Here is a 20826-nt window from a genome sequence, read left to right as displayed (position 1 = left end):
ATTATTTTAAAAAAATACTTTCAACTGTGAAATGCCCATTTCAGTTTTTACGGAAAAATGGAAAATGATGCACACTGTAATGTAGGGTTATACCCAGACTTCTTTTTTGGTGTAGGGAGGGCAAAATCACCTTTTCAGGTGTCAAAAAAAACTTATTTCCAGAAGGGGGGTGCAAACAACACCTTTTCATGGGGTCAAACATCTTTTTGGAGAATGGGGGCCACTGATCAATGAATATATATTTTGAAATTGTGGAAAATGCTTTGTTTTGAGTTATTTTATTTCATTATTTTTCGAGGTGATTGTGAACTATTGATTTTTCGTGAGGTGGGGGACGGTGGGCAATAGGGCCCTTTAACCCCACAATGAAATTAATATTTTGTGTAATAAATGTGGTTTTAAATTAGATTCACCAATGACTGGAATGCCATGTTAAAAACCAATTTTCAGCCCCAGTTCAAAGTGGTTATCAATTTTGGGTCTTTTATAGACTTTGCCCTACTATTGACATCTGAAGAGTGCAATTAATTATAGATGGCACAGGTAATTGAATTGTTGAATTTCATATTGAAATTTAAATTCATTGAATTGCAGTTTCGTAACATGTAATGTCTTAGCCCATCCAGCATGCAATTTTGACAGTGAGGTGCTGGAATACTTGAATGGCAATTATAATAATGTATACAATTTTTGATAAGATTGAGACTTCACTCCTAAGTGACTTTTGATTATCTCTTAATCCTGTGCATACCAATTCTATACTATAATAACAGTTAGTTTGACAACACCTATAACATTTCCCTATATTCACTTTATTTTCAGTCCATGTTCTACAAATCTTTATCACATCAGATAAGGAGAAGAAGGCTTCAAGAAAACAAATCAATCAAATCAAGTTTTCCAGAACCAAAGAAACAAAAAGTTGGCAATACTAGTATATCATCAACTAAACAATCAGTAGGACTGGGAGAAAAGTAAGTATAATAATTAAGTGTTCTTTATACAATTTCATATGTACATAAGTTGTTTCATTGAATGGAAGATGTTAGTATCTTATTAATGGCCACAGAATGGGTTGTCGGAGCAGGAGGTCAAATGCAGAGAAAGGCGAAAGAAGCAAAACTCAAGTGTGGTATTGTTCATTGTGGTGTGGTGTGGTGAAATTTGTAAGAAATCAGGGTATCATTTTTATATAATACATACACAAAAACAGACTGCACAAAGTGAAAATACTCAACAAATCAACCCCAGAACAAATCCAGGTGTTCTGACACAAATCAATTAACAGTGGATGTGAACCTAGATACAAATATTTCTAAGAAGAATCTTAAGAAGTTTTACAGTGGATATTAAATGACATTTAAGCTTCATTTAGGAAACACATCACTTTGGAACCAATAGGTTAATGAATTGCAATAAGTTGCATATAGATTTATCAGCGTAAAAAGACATAATAGTGACTAGTACAAGTACAGAAGTTCCTTTTTCACTTGAATGTCACATAGAGGTTGTCTTGAATTGTAATTGAAGCTATCACTTCCAAGTTGTTATTTCTGTTTAAGATATTTTACTGTTGTAGAACTGCTGAGAGTACTTTATTTTCTTTTCAGCTTTGCACGTTCCAATGCCAAGGTGCCATTAAACACAAAAGACGATCCTTCTGATGACCTGAGTGCACTTGCTAAGGAAAGTTCCAGGCAAAATCCTGATGTTGCAAAATTAAAGTCACTCCTGCAAGTCACTTTCCATAATAGGACAGTGTTAGTAAATGAAAAACCAAGTAGTGAGCATTTCACACTTGCTCCTTGCCTTCAGGAACTCAAGTTTGTAAGTATATTTAATTGTCCTTTCACCAGTTTATCAGTTAATTGTTCTATTACTTGCATTCTCTTGCCTCATTGTCATAGTTATAACCACCTGGCTTGTATATTTATGAAGTAAATTTAATACTACCAATGGTGACTGCTACCTAAGTATGTGTCAGAAATAATAGTTCAGCACAAAAGCAAACAAGTCAACAAATATTTTGCACCTGTTAAAATTATTTCTGTGGCCCGTCAATTTCAAGCTCATCGTGTATCTCCTTTCCATGCTGTTGATATTTTCTATTCTATTTCAGTTCCTGTATGAGATGAAACTGTTGTTTGGCAACGAAAAGATGCATGAAATGAAACAAAAACTGAAGGAACTTGCATCATTCATTGTGTCAATTTATTGTGGACAAACCAGTGATGATTCTGTGAGTACCTACATATATGTATTGACACATAAGACCTTGCATATTTCATTTTTTTTTTTTTTTTTTTTGGAAAAACAGTATTTGACATTATACATTATTAATTTTTGGATTTTTGAAAAGTGAGAGATAAGCAATGATATGATATCAAGGGCAAAATCTAGAATAAATTCCTAAACGCGACGTTTTAAATTTATTTACAAGCCCAACAGTTTATGGAGTCTGCATTTTCCTGAGAATTATGTAAAGCAATGTAGCATAGATTCCGAACCCAAATGTGTGATGAGAAAGTCTTCAAAAATCCAAGTATGCATGTTGGTAGGAATTGTAAAAAAATAAATCTTCTTTTTCACTGAACTTCCTGAGAATAATCCAGAATGTTTCTTCAGTGATATGAAAGCTATTTGAGGTGCTCTATTTAACATTAATTTTGTGTATTTTTTTTAAAACCAGATAAACTTAATGTATTGTGCATTTCACAAAGGTGAAAATAAGAATTTCCATTCTAACAGCACATTCATTATCTTGTGTAATAACTGTGTATATTGACCCAAAATTTGAGATTTTTATGTTTTTATATTGGAGAGGATAATACAAGTTCATGAATAGAAGAATAACATGCATTATCTAAATTAATTGTGATTATAATTTCCTCTTTCGTCTCATTATAATTTGCCAATATTACCTTTAACTTATTGCATTTGGCTGATACAAATAAATTATTAAACAAATAATTGCCTGATTAGCTATATAGCAGAGTGGCTGGGGACAGTTGGCAGGAGTCTCTTTTGGCTAAATTCTCTTTGAAATAATACTCATCAATGCAGCAAAACTTGCCAAAATAAAAGTCTGACTGCTAAATAACAAATCATAATATCACCTTTATGGCCATATTATCCTTTTCCACTTGGTTTTGGTCTATTGTTTCCTACTCAGGGACTTCCAGAACTATCACCTTTGCTACTTTTACAAATGTCATTATTGTTGATTACATTGGCATCATCTGTCCATCAACCATGTCAAAAATATGTTGAATAAACAAAATGTCTGGTATGTTTCATGGATAATTAATGTTATTTCTTTCTTGTGCAGCAACTACAGATGATAAATGGGTTTCTGGGTCTGTGGAGAGAAATGCAACACAGAGAAGAATGCCTGCTTCTGCGATGCACAAAGGTGAGTGCATACAAGAAACTTCCAATGTTGTTGTAGTTTGCATTAGTTAGTTGGCATTGCAAACCCAAAACGTTACTAAATTTGCCATTGAACTAAGAAAACGTACCTCCCTGTTGGCTGAGCACGTGATTTTAATTCACTGTCTTTCCCCCAAGAGTCCTTAATTGAATCAAATTTCTACCCATAACTTAGGCTTTTGGGTATTTTTTGTTTATTCCATATTGTATAAGCATGATCACATAAAAATATAGAGAGTAATGTATAAATCTGGAAAAAAATGAACCTTAGAAGAAGTTTTCATGGACAGAAACTGCTTTTTTAAAAATGGTTTCATTTTGTTATATGCAAACACTTTGTGTACGTTTATATTTATAGTTGCAATTTGTACATTCTTATTGGTTATTTTTCAATTATACTACAGCATTATCTTTTCACTGAGTTAGTGTTTATTACTCCCAGTGTTGTGTGTTTTATATTGTAACATTATAATGAAGTTGCTTTTTTTTTAATTAATATTTTGTCCATTTGAATCACACATACGGTCTTAAAAGAATTACAGTTAAGTGTAATGTTATTAATATTTTGGCTACTAGGCATTTTTTGGTTGATTTAAATACATATATATTTCCAGGATGTATCAACTTTTCAAGGTGCAACAAAGGGTTTCGAAAACGAAGCACTCTACTTTGCACTGCTAATGGAGGGAAAGGAAGTAAAAGATGTGGTCCTCGTTGCAGGTTTTTTCAAAGTGAGGGACGAAGAAAATCACTCCAGCCTGCTTACATTTTTACTTGCACTTGTTGGGGCATACTACATTCTTGAAGTAGAATTGTTGAATTGGTGCTTTAAGTCCACTTTATGCACAGTAAGGCTGATCGGGACCTACAGTTTAAAGTGGGATCCGAACCACTTGTGCCTCCACCGGGTATCAAACCCGGAACCCCTTGATTGCAAGGCGACGACGCTACCACTGCGCCATCGGGGAGGCCATTCTTGAAGTAGATTACCCCAAAGTGTGCACCCCTTTTATGGCAGTGTTGGGGTTTATTTTGTTGGGACATAAATACAAAATGTCTCTGAGGGCAACAATTTTCTGCCAAAAGTTTGCAGATTGGCAAAGAGTGAATGTGTAGTTTGTAGCAATGTATGTATGTGTGTGTATAAACATATAAATGGAAAATATAATCTTTGTCTTGTAAAAGAGCTTTTGGTATCATTTATCTCTAATCTCTATCTTTGTCCATTGTCAAAGGCTTCCACTAATTTTTCAGTGCTGGTGTATATAGTTAAAGAATGTGTTTTTTTTTACCTCTTCCTTGACAGTGCGTTTTCAATTCTCTAGCATCACACAAAAATTTGGTTCACAGTTGAAAGTTGTTGCTTTTTCTCCTTCAATTGTCAAGTTAAATGTGAGTCAACTGTATTTTTATGCTAGAAACTAAGTATAAGTACTGAATTGCGATATATCTCATGTTGTGCAAGAAGTGTTTTCAATGTGTTCTGAAATTGTCGCTCGAGTATTTTCACAAGACACTTCTTACACACTTTTGGGACACTTTTACATTGGAAGCACTTCTTCCACACTTCTACAACACTACTTTTGTTGCACTTTTGAAACACATCTTTCTTGTGCACATTTAATGTGTACAAGAAGTGATCAAAAGTAGTTTCTAGGAAGTATTCCAAAAGTGTGCATGTCTTCATACCAAGTCTTTTTCATTTGTTAGTAGACAGCACAAAGTGCTTCATAATTCTATGAAAAAGTTAATTATGAATATTGTAATGTAATCTCACGTCTAGAACCTTAGATTCAGTGTGTGAAATGTCACACACATAACGCTGGAATGCCCCTAAAGCGATTGTATACTGTATAAGCAATATCATGATGCAGGAATGGAACGTACGGTGGTACATGTATCTAAATTGGATCCCTCGAGTGTGAATGCAAAAATCAACAAACCAAGGTACGACCTATCTAAAGTTGTATACAAAGAATTGTTAAAAAATATAACGGCAATTAGTAAAAATATTCCTACTTTCAGGAGATACTGTGGATCCAGAAGAAAGGATTTAGTCCACTGGAGTCAAAAAGGAAAGTTAGCTGTACTTCATGAATTGGAGATGAAACTTTTTATGTATTTTTTTTTTATAACCTATCCAGTTTTTTATCTATATATTCACTGCTGGTCAAAAGAAAAATGGACACTTGAATTTTTTTGTAATACCTCATAAATGCTAATTCGAAGACTAACTAGATTATTGGAAATATATTCAACAGAAAACAAACTTTGAGGATGTTCTACATACATTAATAAGTTAAATTAGAACAGAAACGAAAGTTATAGAAAACTACAAAACTGAGAGCATAATTCATAATTAATTGGAATTCAAATGTCAAATACTAAAGTGTCCGTTTTCTTTTTGTTCAGCAGCATATATACGCATGTACTTATATTTCTTTTCTTGCAATAAATAGACATACAAAAAAAATCAAAGTAATATTAATACAAATACAAAATATATATACACCTTCTCTAAATAGAAGTGAAAGATAATAGAGTTACCTTACACTTTTTGGTGCAACGAAGCGACGCTGTTCGATCAAACAGAGAATTAAAAATTTGCGTTATAAACTAAATCAAGCGGAAAGACAAACGGGTAGCTACGAATACAAACGTCAACGAAACATGTAATAAATTGATTGAAATGGTTTGTTTCACTCTCATTCCGCCACTTTTGGTAAATCAAGAATATGAGAGTGAGAGTAGAGATGATGTGATGATATTAATGAATGGAAAAACACAAAGAACCAGTGGCGTCGCCAGGCCCTTTTTGGGGGGCTTCAGCCCCCCCAATCGCTCGATAAGCCCCCCAATTTTTAGCTATTATTAAATACAGTATTTCGAAAAAAACATATTTGAACAATTGTTAATGCAGGAACATACCTCTAGATACATATTCTGGGAAAGAATCACTTCGATGTGACAGTTTTTTTTTAAACCACGATCTTACATCTGACACGTCATGCCTTTAGCTGGCAACAGTGCAAACAATCGTTGTCATTTGTTCTATTTTCAAAACGGTTGCTACGCAAGGAAACGGTAGTGGTGCGTTTTGTGTTATGGAGTTTGTGATATTGTGTGTTTGTTATCAAAGCTTTTTGTGATATCCATCTGTTTTCATAAAAATTAATGCAGTAAGTTTCTGTTAGTTTTAATTCCTTATGCTTGGTATATATTATTGTCTTATTAATCACTTTGCTATTTTCAAACATTAAAAATATTTACAATAGTAGTAAGTCATGTATCTGGTTGCAGCCCCCCCAAAGCAGATGGCCTAGCGACGCCACTGCAAAGAACACCCATGTTCAGACTGGCATTCGAATGCGGAACCCCTGTCGTCGTAGCACAATTTGCTAACCGAGACGTAGGAACGAAATAAATAGGTTTATCAATTTTACCTCAAGACTGAAAGCCTTGTATGTTGTCGTAAAAAATGGTCCGCAGCATAAACGTGCCATGGGGGACCTCTCAAGGTCCGTTTGCATAAAAGGGAGATATTGCTTCAATTTACAGAAACAGCCCATGAAACCAAAACAGAATTCATGGAAAATTAAATCACCAACGGACCAGAGTGTTTATAATAAGGAACATTGGGTATTATTTTATGCCCCAGTATATGTATTTTCTAACAAACATGTATATTCGATACAAAACTAACATGTATATTCGGTGCTAGTTCCCTAGAAGCAAGAATATCATTCGCAGAAATATTTTGACTATACAGGGTGATAAACAAAGGAAGTACTTACGACACCCAAGATTATCAGATCTTCGCGGGCCACAGTTTGGACATAAGGGAATTTCAAAATTTCCCCCTTATACTCGGTACGTACGATTCCATTGAAAATGCCCTAGAACCTAGAATCCGATTCGAAGAAATATATGGAGCATACAGAGTGATTGGCGAAGGAACGTACTTTGATTTCAAGGTGAAACGATATCCTCGCGGAACACAGGTTGGGTACCGCAGGACAATAAGTTTTTCATTATTCCTTCGTATTCGTTATTATGCGACATTTCAGTTCGGTGCTAGTTCCCTAGAGGCAAGAATATCGTCCGAAGAAATATTTTGACTATACAGGGTGATAAACAAAGGATGTGATTACGACACCCTAGATTATCAGATCTTCGCGGGCCACAGTTTGGACATGAGGGAATTTCAAAATTTCCCCCTTATACTCGGTACGTACGATTCCATTGAAAATGCCTTAGAACCTAGAATCCGATTCGTAGAAATATATGGAGCATACAGAGTGATTGGCGAAGGAACGTACTTTGATATCAAGGTGAAACGATATCCTCGCGGAACACAGGTTGGGTACCGCGGGACAATAAGTTTTTCATTATTCCTTCGTATTCGTTATTATGCGACATTTCAGTTCGGTGCTAGTTCCCTAGAGGCAAGAATATCGTTCGAAGAAATATTTTGACTATACAGGGTGATAAACAAAGGATGTGCTTACGACACCCTAGATTATCAGATCTTCGCGGGCCACAGTTTGGACATGAGGGAATTTCAAAATTTCCCCCTTATACTCGGTACGTACGATTCCATTGAAAATGCCCTAGAACCTAGAATCCGATTCGAAAAAATATATGGAGCATACAGAGTGATTGGCGAAGGAACGTACTTTGATTTCAAGGTGAAACGATATCCTCGCGGAACACAGGTTGGGTACCGCGGGACAATAAGTTTTTCATTATTCCTTCGTATTCGTTATTATGCGACATTTCAGTTCGGTGCTAGTTCCCTAGAGGCAAGAATATCGTTCGAAGAAATATTTTGACTATACAGGGTGATAAACAAAGGATGTGCTTACGACACCCTAGATTATCAGATCTTCGCGGGCCACAGTTTGGACATGAGGGAATTTCAAAATTTCCCCCTTATACTCGGTACGTACGATTCCATTGAAAATGCCCTAGAACCTAGAATCCGATTCGAAGAAATATATGGAGCATACAGAGTGATTGGCGAAGGAACATACTTTGATTTCAAGGTGAAACGATATCCTCGCGGAACACAGGTTGGGTACCGCGGGACAATAAGTTTTTCATTATTCCTTCGTATTCGTTATTATGCGACATTTCAGTTCGGTGCTAGTTCCCTAGAGGCAAGAATATCGTTCGAAGAAATATTTTGACTATACAGGGTGATAAACAAAGGATGTGCTTACGACACCCTAGATTATCAGATCTTCGCGGGCCACAGTTTGGACATGAGGGAATTTCAAAATTTCCCCCTTATACTCGGTACGTACGATTCCATTGAAAATGCCCTAGAACCTAGAATACGATTCGAAGAAATATATGGAGCATACAGGGTGATTGCCGAAGGAACGTACTTTGATTTCATGGTGAAACCAATTCCTCGCGGGGCACAGGTTGGGCACAGCGGGACATAAAGTTTTTCATTATTCCCTCGTATACGTTATTTTGTGACATTTCAGTTCGGTGCTAGTTCCCTAGAAGCAAGAATATCGTTCGAAGAAATATTTTGACTATACAGGGTGATAAACAAAGGATGTGCTTACGACACCCTAGATTATCAGATCTTCGCGGGCCACAGTTTGGTCATGAGGGAATTTTAAAATTTCCCCCTTATACTCGGTACGTACGATAACATTGAAAATGCCCTAGAACCTAGAATACGATTCGAAGAAATATGTGGAGCATACAGGGTGATTGCCGAAGGAACGTACTTTGATTTCGTGGTGAAACCAAATCCTCGCGGGGCACAGGTTGGGCACCGCGGGACATTAAGTTTTTTTTCATTATTCCCTCGTATACGTTATTTTGCGACATTTCAGTTCGGTGCTAGTTCCCTAGAAGCAAGAATATCGTTCGAAGAAATATTTTGACTATACAGGGTGATAAACAAAGGATGTGCTTACGACACCCTGGATTATCAGATCTTCGCGGGCCACAGTTTGGACATGAGGGAATTTTAAATTTTCCCCCTTATACTCGGTACGTACGATTCCATTGAAAATGCCCTAGAACCTAGAATCCGATTCGAAGAAATATATGGTGCAAACAGGGTGATTGCCGAAGGAACGTACTTTAATTACATGGTAAAACCAAATCCTCGCGGGCCACAGGTTGGGCACCGCGGGACATTAAGTTTTTCATTATTCCCTCGTATACGTTATTTTGTGACATTTCAATTCGGTGGGAGTACTCTAGATGCTAGAATATAGTAGGAAGAATGATGTGGAGTATGCAGGCTTATAGAAAAATGTTGTAGTTATGAAATCCTAGGTTGTTTTTTTTGCGGTGGTTTTTTTTTTTCCAATTTACCCATTACAATTGCATTTGTATCCGTACGTGCATACATTTTTGTAATATCAGTGACTTTCGTGTATTCCCCCCCTCCCGAAAACAAATAGAAATTCATAAACTGCTATTTGCATAATTTTCCGGCTCTCTTGAATTGGATGGCTTTTTTTTTACACTCCTGGCAACCCTGAGCTACCATCTATATCCTTTGCTTCAGCTGCGTTCATGTCGGTTACTTCTCATTTCAGTTCGGTGCTAACTTCACGGACGTCTTCCCTTCCAAAGAATCGAATTCACCAAATCTTTCTTACGTGAATAACTTCCTCCAAATTTCCAAGCACTTTATACTGGTGTCATTTCAAGCTGCAGCAATCCACTGACATGTAATATTACCTTAATTTGTTGTACATTTATGAGCTCATTTGGCATGTGCATTGAATGGCCCTTTATATTTATTTGTAGGTTTTTGCACAAATGTCGCAGAGAAAAATTTCCAGAAGCAAATGCGACATCTTTGCCATGAAGTTTGTATTTGCGCTTGCTTGTGTCCCTACTCCGCCCTAATTTGTGCTGGTGCCAGGGTTGGCAAAATTTGTGTTTTTTTTAAAAAGAACAAAACAAACTGTTTTTTTTGTTTAAAACATGTTTTTTTTGTTTTAAACATAGTTTTAAACATGAGTTAAAAAAAACATGTTTTAAACATGTTTTAAACAAAAGAAAGTCAACCTTTCCACAGTAAATTATAGTTAAAATCGTTAAAGAAAAAATACTCATTGTTATGAGTACAGTGGCGGCAAGGACAGTTTATTTCCCTTTGGAGATAAGGTTTACCATACTGCAGGGTAGGGGTGTGCGGGACAAAATTTTTTTGGTCGGGACGGGAAATTCTCCAAATCCCGACATTCGGGACGGGGAAAATTCTCAATTTCCCGACAAAGTCGGGAAATTTTCGGGACGGGACATGTTCGAAATTTCCCAAAGCTCTTGAAATCTCGAATTCTACACGTAATTTCCATCTTTAGTGCTTGTTTTTGCACTTCTGGTACAAAAACTAACAATTTCCGATAAGTTACAAACATTTACAATGCAGAAAACGTCGAGAATTGACGACTTTTTAAAATGACCATTCGGTATTTACCGACTGCTTGGGATCCCGAAAAGTCAGGAAGTCATTTTCCGAAGTCTTGATCGGGACGGGATTTCTTTTTTCCGATCCTGGTCCCGACTTTTCGGGATTCCGCACACCTCTACTGCAGGGACAAAAGTTGGGGGTAATAGCCTCCTTTATCCGTCACTGCTGAAGTAGGTTAGGATTCATATTCATCTAAATTTCAATAAACTAAATATTATAGAATTACTATCCTCGTCCTGGAAAAATGAGGGTGAAATATTTCCTGCTGCCTGAACAGTTTATATGGCAGAAAGCAACCTGCAGTGTCATAATATATTCTCCAGATCAATTTATCTTTCCAAGTACAAAATTATGTTACCAAAAGTAAGCACCTGCGCTTCATTCAGTTATACAAACCAATGAATCGTATCGCAGGAGAAAAAAATTCACGGCATTATCAAAATCACGCATTGTGTATTCAGATATTAGTTTCCAGCTTCCACCAGTCTCAAACTTACAGGACGGTAGAAAACAAGGAACTGAGAAGTTTTGATTTCTACAGTAAAGCACGCGTGTTTCTTGTCGCACAGCAGTTTTGCTACCTTGTACATAGCTAGCCTACCAAACCTAACAACGTAGGCATTTATTTATAGCCTAAATTTTAAAGGTAGTGTCTGCTGCCACGTTCTTTTTCTGCTGGAACCTCAAAAGAGATGAGCGTGGCAGCAAACTCGGTCTTTGTTTTATCGTGATTTCATCATGCTATTTATGCAATTACGTCTGTAACACATACTGTGAAGTTGTAGCGATTACTTTCACATAAATGTTTTAAGATTAGGTCCCTTAGCATTCTTCTAATAATAAACCTACATGCTCTCGTAGTTAGGTTAAATTCCGTTAGCATTAAAATAATATCTCTAAATGCTATCTAAAGAAAAAGGTTCTAAATTACCTGTATATTCATTCCCATTAATCATAAACTTGCATTTTTCTCGTCTTCATCTGTTCTTAAGATTTGTAACATCCTCTTAGCAGACGAATTACGTGGCAGGAGCAAATTTGACGCTTATTCTTACTGCTGACACGTGCGTGGCAGCAGACTCGGCCAAATTTAAAAAGCGTTTTTCCGTGATGTCAGAACATAAGGTTGCTCAAGTGTTGTGCGATAAGTGATACCCGTGTAGCACGGAATAATTAAGGCCGCGTCCGAATCGGCAGCAGATGTCACCTAGAGCACCGTTCCATCCGGGGACTCAGGCAACCTCCGTTGTCCGAATTCGCGGCAGACGTGGAGTCGGAGGGGAGAGCAGAGAGGCGCGACAGATGCACGCTTGAACTCGCTGTGACCCTGCGCTTGGCAGCCATATTCTAACTTTCACTTTGTACAGACAACATTTACTGATTAGAGGATGTAAAACTCAGTTATACTTTAACATTTTATCGAGAATACTGAATGTAGAAAAATTGTAAATGATGAAATAGCGTGTTACATTTTTAATATGAGTAGTAAATAGGTGGAAATCATTGTCATGTTTGTTTGGCGTCTGCCTTCTGCTTCCGTGCGGTGCGCCTGCGCCCCAGAGCGCGGTGGGTGAAGTTCGGGCTGACACCTGGCGGGAAAAGTGATAACCGTACTACAAGGGGACATGTAGATTCGGACGACTTGGACGTGACTTCGACGGCACCCGAGAGCAACGGGAGAGAACGGGACGGAGCGCTTGCCAATCCGGACACGGCCTAACACAGATTCAATGAAAAGACAGGGTTGCCAAACAAAAAAATTATCACAGACTATAAAATATCAAGTACCAAAATGTGTTTTAAACACTTCTAAAAAAAACATGTTTAAAACACATTGTTTTAAACGTTTAAAACATTTGTAAAAAAAACAAAGCCGTGTGTTTTAAACGTTTAAAACAAAGTGTTTTAAACACTTTTGTTTTAAACATGCCAACCCTGGCTGGTGCCTTTCAGCCGCAATGTTGCTAACTAACAACTCTCATTTTTGTTTAAAGAAGACGGCATATTCGCATACGTTCGTAGCTTCTTTCTAAAGCTATTTATTTTTCTGGGTTGGCTACTCTGATTTTGTGAGGCCCCGGAATCTGGATTTCATTATCACTTCCGGTGCGGGTCCTGGGATATGTGGAAAGAGAAATTTCGCGTTCGGGAATGTAATTTTGATTCATTTTAATGCGAATGCATGTGGTTTTGTACGAAAATCTATTTCCGACGCGCTATTGCTGCTGCCGCCATTTGCTTCCTGCATGAGAGCACAATACGCTCTCGTATTGTCCGTATATGCTAAATTGAACGAAAGGAGTGCTAATGGAACCTAACCTAACCTAGTAGGCATACCTCGTCCCCGTGATGGTTTGTGGGGCTATCGTGAATTTTTGGGCTAATGTCAATGGTTTTTCTGGCTCAAGGAACGATCAACAGTAAGCTATCGCCATGTTGTGTGTGGAAATAAACAAGAACAGTAAGTACTCGTAAATGTAAGAAATATACATTACTTTCCTAACAAATTCAATTATTTCACCTAAATAAGTGTTCCGGAATGCAGAATAGTACGTTAGCAATGTAAAAAAGTGTGAAAGAAATGATTCCCAGGTGTCTCAGGTATAGTAACATTGCGGAACATTTCCTAAGGTGAAATAATGAATTTCTAACGAAAATAATGTCTATTTCTTACATTAACGAGTACTTACTGTTGTTCCTTATTTCCCACAAACCATCCACGGGTAGGCCCCAAAACCATTGATGTTAGCCCAAAAATTCGGTAACAGTTTCGTACATTAGAGACACATTTCTTCATTTTTACAGAAGAAACTACTTACGGAAATGAGTTTCTCTAAGCATAGAACGGTAAAACTGCCCTTGCCTTGGCTAGGGTTCGAAGCCCAGATTTTCGGCAACAAGATCGTGAGTTTCATGAAATAACTTCCCTTCCAAAGAATCGAATTCACCAAATCTTTCTTACGTGAATAACTTCCTCCAAATTTCCAAGCACTTTATGCTGGTGTCATTTCAAGCTGCAGCAATCCACTGACATGTAATATTACCTTAATTTGTTGTACATTTATGAGCTCATTTGGCATGTGCATTCAATGGCCCTTTATATTTATTTGTAGGTTTTTGCACAAATGTCGCAGAGAAAAATTTCCAGAAGCAAATGCGACATCTTTGCCATGAAGTTTGTATTTGCGCTTGCTTGTGTCCCTACTCCGCCCTAATTTGTGCTGGTGCCTTTCAGCCGCAATGTTGCTAACTAACAACTCTCATTTTTGTTTAAAGAAGACGGCATATTCGCATACGTTCGTAGCTTCTTTCTAAAGCTATTTATTTTTCTGGGTTGGCTACTCTGATTTTGTGAGGCCCCGGAATCTGGATTTCATTATCACTTCCGGTGCGGGTCCTGGGATATGTGGAAAGAGAAATTTCGCCTCCGGGTAGGGGGTATTTCCTTTAAAAAAAAAGTGATAGCGTCATTGCCTTGTAATCAAGAGGCACAAGTGGTTCGGATCCAACTTTGAACTGTAGGTCCAGTCCCGATTAGCCTTACTGGGCATAAAGTGGACTTAAAACGGCAACTCAAACGAAACCAAGTTATTCCATTTTTCTCACATCCCCGATGAAATATTTGTCCCCTTGTTCTCGTATATGTAGTAGTTACATAAGTTATTCTCTGGTAGCTTGGTTTGAGTTTCGGGAAATCAAACACTTGTAATGATCATATCGTTAGAAAACACGGAGTGAAATTTTGGCAACAGTGTATGCTAAAATTAGCACCACGACAATATGGCACTTCAAAAACCATAAAACCACTACTTTCTGAAGATACGAAATGTTTTCACCTTTCACATTATATTTCAGGTACTAGCGGCTACACACTGGATTTGTTGTTTCACAACAAAATCTTGGTTACTGGTCATAAAAGAAAAAAATGCACAGGTCTTGACAAGAACTACCACTTCAACGCCATCTGTACGCAGCAGTTTGAACATGACAAAGACCTTATATTTTCTGTTATTTATTTAAATACCTTTAATCGTAACAAAATGATAGGTATTCCAGGTTCTAGTGAATAATAGTTTTTCTTGTATGTACGCATTGCTTGCATTATAGAATTATTTTCTTGTAGTTTACGGTTATTACAAGCATAAGAAAACAGTTTTCCTTTGTGACGTTTCAGGAATTTTTAGAAGTTTTGATTTCAAAATTGTTTTTAAATCACCAAGAAGTTTGGAATGTACATTTAATGAATTCAAAATGAGAAACTCTCTACCAGATGTGGAAACCACAGGAATATATAATATAAGTTGTTCATGTTCAAAGGATTATGTGGGACAAACAGCAAGGAAAATGGCAATAAGATGGCACGAACACGATTTGGACATTATAAATCTAAACCCAAGAACAGGTTTGTCATCTCATATCATCGAAGAGAAACATTTGATTAAAAAGAGAAGGGTTTTAAAAAGATTAACGGGAAACACTGACAGTTGAATGTCTGGGAAGCTTCGTTCATTGCAGAACACTGGAATAAATTAAATAATGAAAATGGTAACATAGATCCAGTATGGAGTTTTCTTTTTCACAAATGGAGTAAGCCACCATCTTTAAAATTTAATGTAACAGAAAACATCAAGAGACTTTGTGAAAACAATGATGAATTTGAATTACCTGATGATATTTGGGAACCATAATTTTTAAAAAAATCTCAAATAAAAATAAAACAGACTGCTTTTTTCACAGTTAAGTTGCTATATTACAACAATGTAACATTGACAACATCCATTATATAACGGATTCTTTTTGTTTAAAAAATTACTAACCATTGTTATAACTGTATCTTTAGTCAAAATGAAAATAAATGTCTGATGAAAGGAGCGTGTGTTCTCCTAAAACGTCACAAAGGAAAACTGTTTTCTTATACTTGTAATAACCGTAAACTACAAGAAAATAATTCTAGTGAATAAAACAATGTTTCATATCAGAAAATTTCTTTCTTACCGAATCTATCTTAATGCTACGGTTGTGTCTGGGAATTTGGGCCTATTCTTTAACATGGCTTTAGAACACCCTTAAAATAATTTTTGTAAACAACACGTTGTTTTGCTTCCATCACAGTTGCCAGGAAGACATCCTCTATATACCCAGTTCCTTTCATAAAATTTCTCACATCACTTGTTAGAAAATATGCATGTAAAAATCCATTCATTCTTCTGTTTTAACAGAAACTTTAGGAGCAAAATTGTTCAATGCAAATAGAAAATATAGGGTACATACACAAGTTCACACAGTTGTTAGGACAACCATCAATGGCGCCCGCAGAAGGGGGTAAGAATGTCCCAGTGGAAAGTAGGGGTGCGGGACAGAATTCTTTTAAGTCGGGACGGGAAATGTTCGAAATTTCTCGAAGCCCTGGAAATCTCGGATTCTACACGTCATTTTCACTTTAAATGATTGTTTTTTGCATTTCTGGAATAAAAACTAACAATTTCCGATAACTTTTAGACACTTGCAATGCAGAACACGTCGAAAATTAAATACTTTTTAAAATGACCATTCGGTATTTCCAGACTAATCAGGATCCCGAAAAGTCCGGATCAGGGAGCTTATTATTGAAACTCGTTACGGTAGCTAGCTGACGAGTTGGTGGCTGAAGTCGGTTGCAAGACAAACGACATGGAATATACCGTATTATTGAAACTCACACGTTCGCTAGCACTCGGTAGCTCATACCCAACCGAGATCAGTCGTTCGGTCGAGTCGTTTGCCATAATTGTCGAAGATGGATGTATATTTATGTTTGCTTTTGGTACTTCAGACAAGGATAATGTGAGATGCAAGAGAATACTTACATTCCGGGCCATCTTAGGGTGAGTATGTTACGATTTGTATTATTATTATTATAAACTTGCACATTAAAATAACAGTAATCAGCGATGTAAATATGCCGTTGTTAGTCAATGCATTTTTTTCGATTTCTTAAGGAAATATTGGTTTCCGCGTACGCATGCTTGACTTTGTTGAAGACATATTTGTCAATGTATATTGTATTGCAGTAGTACAAGGTGTAAATAAAAATATATTTAAAAAAATACAATAGGTTTCTCCAATGTTCTTCTAAGTTGCCTTCATGACACGGTGCTATACCCACGGAAAATATTACCTTTGCCCTTTTCTTGCGTAAAAAATAATATAAAAGCACTTTAATGCTCATGGGGTAAGGCGTTAATATATGATTGTTTCATCATATATATGTCATAAGTTCGCAGTTATTGTCGCGATTGATCCATATGATAGAAAAGCGGCGCAACGAAAATTAAATTGAAAATACAGAAGCACTTTAAAGGTCATAATTGAGAAATAGAACACTAGCAGCTAACCTGAATTATGTTTAACTACAAGAACACGTTTTGTGTTGATCAGAGTTACAAAATGTATAGAGAAATTTTGAAATAATGGAATGGATATAAAATGCAAATGTATATACACACTTACTACTGAGTACTGATAATGTAGAACTAAATTCGAACATTTTTAGCATGTTTAGTGATGTTTATATTTGCTTTTTTTGCAACAGGCAGCTACTAGTTGGCAGTGGCAAGAGATTGCAGAATTTCCATTTCCCAGGCCAAAGTCAGGAATTGCATCAAGCAAGACTTACTCCCAAGAAGGGCAGAATACAGTGGAGAGGGTGAGTGTCTTTTTTAACACATTTATTCATGATTTCCAAAATTTAAGAAATGTTATTTTTGCAAAAGAAATGTAGAAAAAACGTATTTACCACACATGGAAGCGAATGTAGGCATTCTATTTTTCATTGATATGTGGTAAAATTTACATTTAGAGGTGTTCCACTAATTTATAACCATTGGTCCAATACTGACAATTTCAGAGGCCAACAAAATTAAAAATTAATATATACACATCAGTAATGTAAGTACTAATACAATCTGCATTTTTAAAAATATGTAGCAAACAAAACATTGGAACGTCAACTTATTCCTCTCTGTCTGACACATATACCTTGTATTAACAAAACCTTCCATGTCATCATCACTAAAACCCATAGCAGCCTCCTCGATGGCATAGCGGTAATGCAGTCACCTTGTAATGAAAGCATCCCAGGCTTGATACCTGGTTGGAGGCATATAGTGTTCCAGATTCCACTTTAAACTGTAGGTCCAGTCCCAATTAGTCTATCTGTGCATAAAAGTGGACTTAAAACAAAACTCAATCTCAAACTAAAGACCTCTAGCAGTTACAATTGAATGTATTACATAAATCATGACACCAGTATTCACTAGACTTTAAAAACTGAAACAAAATAAACAAGAGATAAGGTAACGTCAATGTCTGAACTTATTCTAAGCAGTTAAGAACATGGTTGACTGGAAGATACTAAGAATCCTCTCTTCTATGACTATGAGACTGAACTAACTAGTGTTGCCCGCGAGACAAGACGGGACAGGCTTTTAAAAATTCGAGACGAGACGAGATTGATCATGTGTCCCGAGACAAATGAATATTTTTGAGACGAGACAGGCCAAAGTCTCGTCTCGTGGGCAACACTAGAACTAACATGAAAGTTGGATGGTTAATGTAGCTACATAACAAGTTAGTGAATAACCACAGATTGAGATTTGCTGTGTTTATAACTGACAATACTCACGATACTTTGCTGCTAAAAAAATCTGCTTCTAAATAACAAATTTCTTGCTGATTTACAATATCGGAGATGAAATGCATGACATTATTTTAGAAAGTATTTAGAAAATGGCTCTGTGGAAGTAACTTCCCTTTTGAGGTCCTTAAGTTATATTCAATCTTAAGATTTTATGTTCATATGAACTTGATGCACACATAAATTCCCCTTGCCTTAACAATATCATCCAATTTGTATTTACTGCGCATGTAACCACAGTTAATATATATTTTATAATGTCAAGTTTCATGGATTTAGAAGGCCACAATTCTTGTTCTAGTACATAATGACACACTTATGCCATAAATGATTCCAGTAAATGTTTGAAAAAAATCAATTTTTTAACACGGTTGTGGGGATTACGGTAGTGATCCACTCGTTTATTTTCACATGCTTCTGTAGTTTGGCAACACTAATCACTTTGACTCCCAGTGTACAGTGGGATCCATGAGTATTACCGTGAAAATTGTCCATGACTATTTTAATTAATTTTTCTCTTACATCCTAAGTGTTTTTAAGCGATGGATTTTCATGTATGCTGGTGCAGAAGTTGTCAACAGCTTGTTTTTACTTTTCTTTTCATTCTTGAAGCTCTCATTGGGTCAAAGAAAGTGAACGAACATGGCGATGGACAATTTGCACGGTAATACTCATGGATCCCACTGTGCCTTCGTGGAAGAGTGCAGAAAGTCTGTTCATCCATTATGTGAAATATATCCATTGTTGACTTGTTATAAAGCTCACATTTCAGTGGAGCACAATAGGGATCCATGCAACCATTAACGGGAGTGTTTTCAGACACACAGTATTTCTACATATACTAGTAATAGTTTCTAATATCCGTTATAAATGTATGAAATCCAAACTACGAAAAGCATGTATCAATTTTGTAGGGAAAAGTAACAATAAATGTAACAAACTAAGTTGTTATTTTCATCATATTGAAATGTAATTCATTAGATTTAGAATTTCCTTACCTCTGTAATGTATTGAGTGAAATGACTTTTTTTGCTAACGAAACCAGAATACTATTCATAGGACATTATTGCTGTAAAACCATGCTAGCATTTCATATGCTGCTGTTATCAAGCTGGTGTGTGTGTTTCTTTTTTTAATAATCCTGTGTAAACAAAAATGAAAAATCCAGAGAGAAGTGGGAAAGTTTCTTTTTCCCATGGCATGACGGGTCGTGACGAACCCCTGATCATTGTCGTGGGTTTCCATGACCAGCTTACGCTACTCTTTCTTAGCTCCCCAATTTCCTCACGATGGCTGGTGGCCATGGGTTCCATACACAGGCTGAAATCTTGGGAAAATTTGTTATTCTTCCCCCAGGAGACCCAAACCTATGCATATCCCATAGTCAGAGCCAAATGCATGACACAGTGCAGATTAAACTTTTTTCCATTTATGTGTACGATATATATTTTTATAATCAGTTTGTTACAAATGGGACAGCCATAACGGTTAAGCATTAGTAGCAGCCAACGTGAGCATATCACATTGGTCCACCCCAACCATATACATTTATTTTTTTCCATTTTTCTCTTTGTGATACATGTACTATTTATACTCTTTTATTTTTTAGGATTTGAATATACTGCATGGCAGACAGACATGACCCTGGAACATATTGACACTGTGATGTCAGATTACAGGAACTTGCGAAGTATTTCAAGTGTCAAAAAGCAAATTTTACTGAAGACTTTCAATGAGAGTGCAGTTTTATAGTGGTCCCAGCAAGTTAACCATTTTAATGGCGGTTTCCCTGTGTTGAGTGTACATGGGAGTTGTTCAGCATCCTGAATAGTAGACAAGTGGTCAAATGTCGTGTATATACGACTTTCTATCTGCAATACACTAGGAAACTGGCAAATTTCAGAAAACAAGTTGAGCAGGTGATTGGATGTTTGTTTGATTACAGAAAATATAGTATCCTGATATGAACAATACCTGCCTAATTTGTCAGTACTAAACCAGGTGATGTATAAATATATGCATAAATATTTCTAATAATTGTAATTTTTTTTCTCTCTGGAAAGTGTGTATGTCTCTCCATATGAAATATTTTTGGATACAAATAAAGTACTATTATAGAAAAGTAGGATTTATTAATTTATATAAAAATAATAATCCTGTGCGTAACAGCCCATGAAGGGCCTTGGCTTACCTACCGGCCTCCCTCCTATGCTTTCCTTCATCACCACTAAGTGTGGAGATCTTCAACCAGGATTGGAATATGAGC

The 20826-nt window shown here is 36.4% G+C and overlaps 1 long non-coding RNA gene across 1 annotated transcript; it reads left to right on the top strand.

The window, feature by feature from the left end:
- The first annotated feature begins 16639 nt into the window (after positions 1 to 16639).
- Positions 16640 to 20448, top strand: LOC145994403 (uncharacterized). The gene is made up of 3 exons (XR_014442351.1): positions 16640 to 16749; positions 17457 to 17570; positions 20170 to 20448. It is a non-coding gene; the product is annotated as an uncharacterized LOC145994403 (long non-coding RNA).
- Positions 20449 to 20826: the final 378 nt, after the last annotated feature.

Source organism: Lepisma saccharinum, chromosome 10 (genome assembly GCF_977018435.1).
Source record: "Lepisma saccharinum chromosome 10, izLepSacc3.1, whole genome shotgun sequence".
In the NCBI taxonomy this organism is placed as follows: domain Eukaryota; kingdom Metazoa; phylum Arthropoda; class Insecta; order Zygentoma; family Lepismatidae; genus Lepisma; species Lepisma saccharinum.
This window is presented reverse-complemented; position numbering and strand designations above follow the sequence as displayed.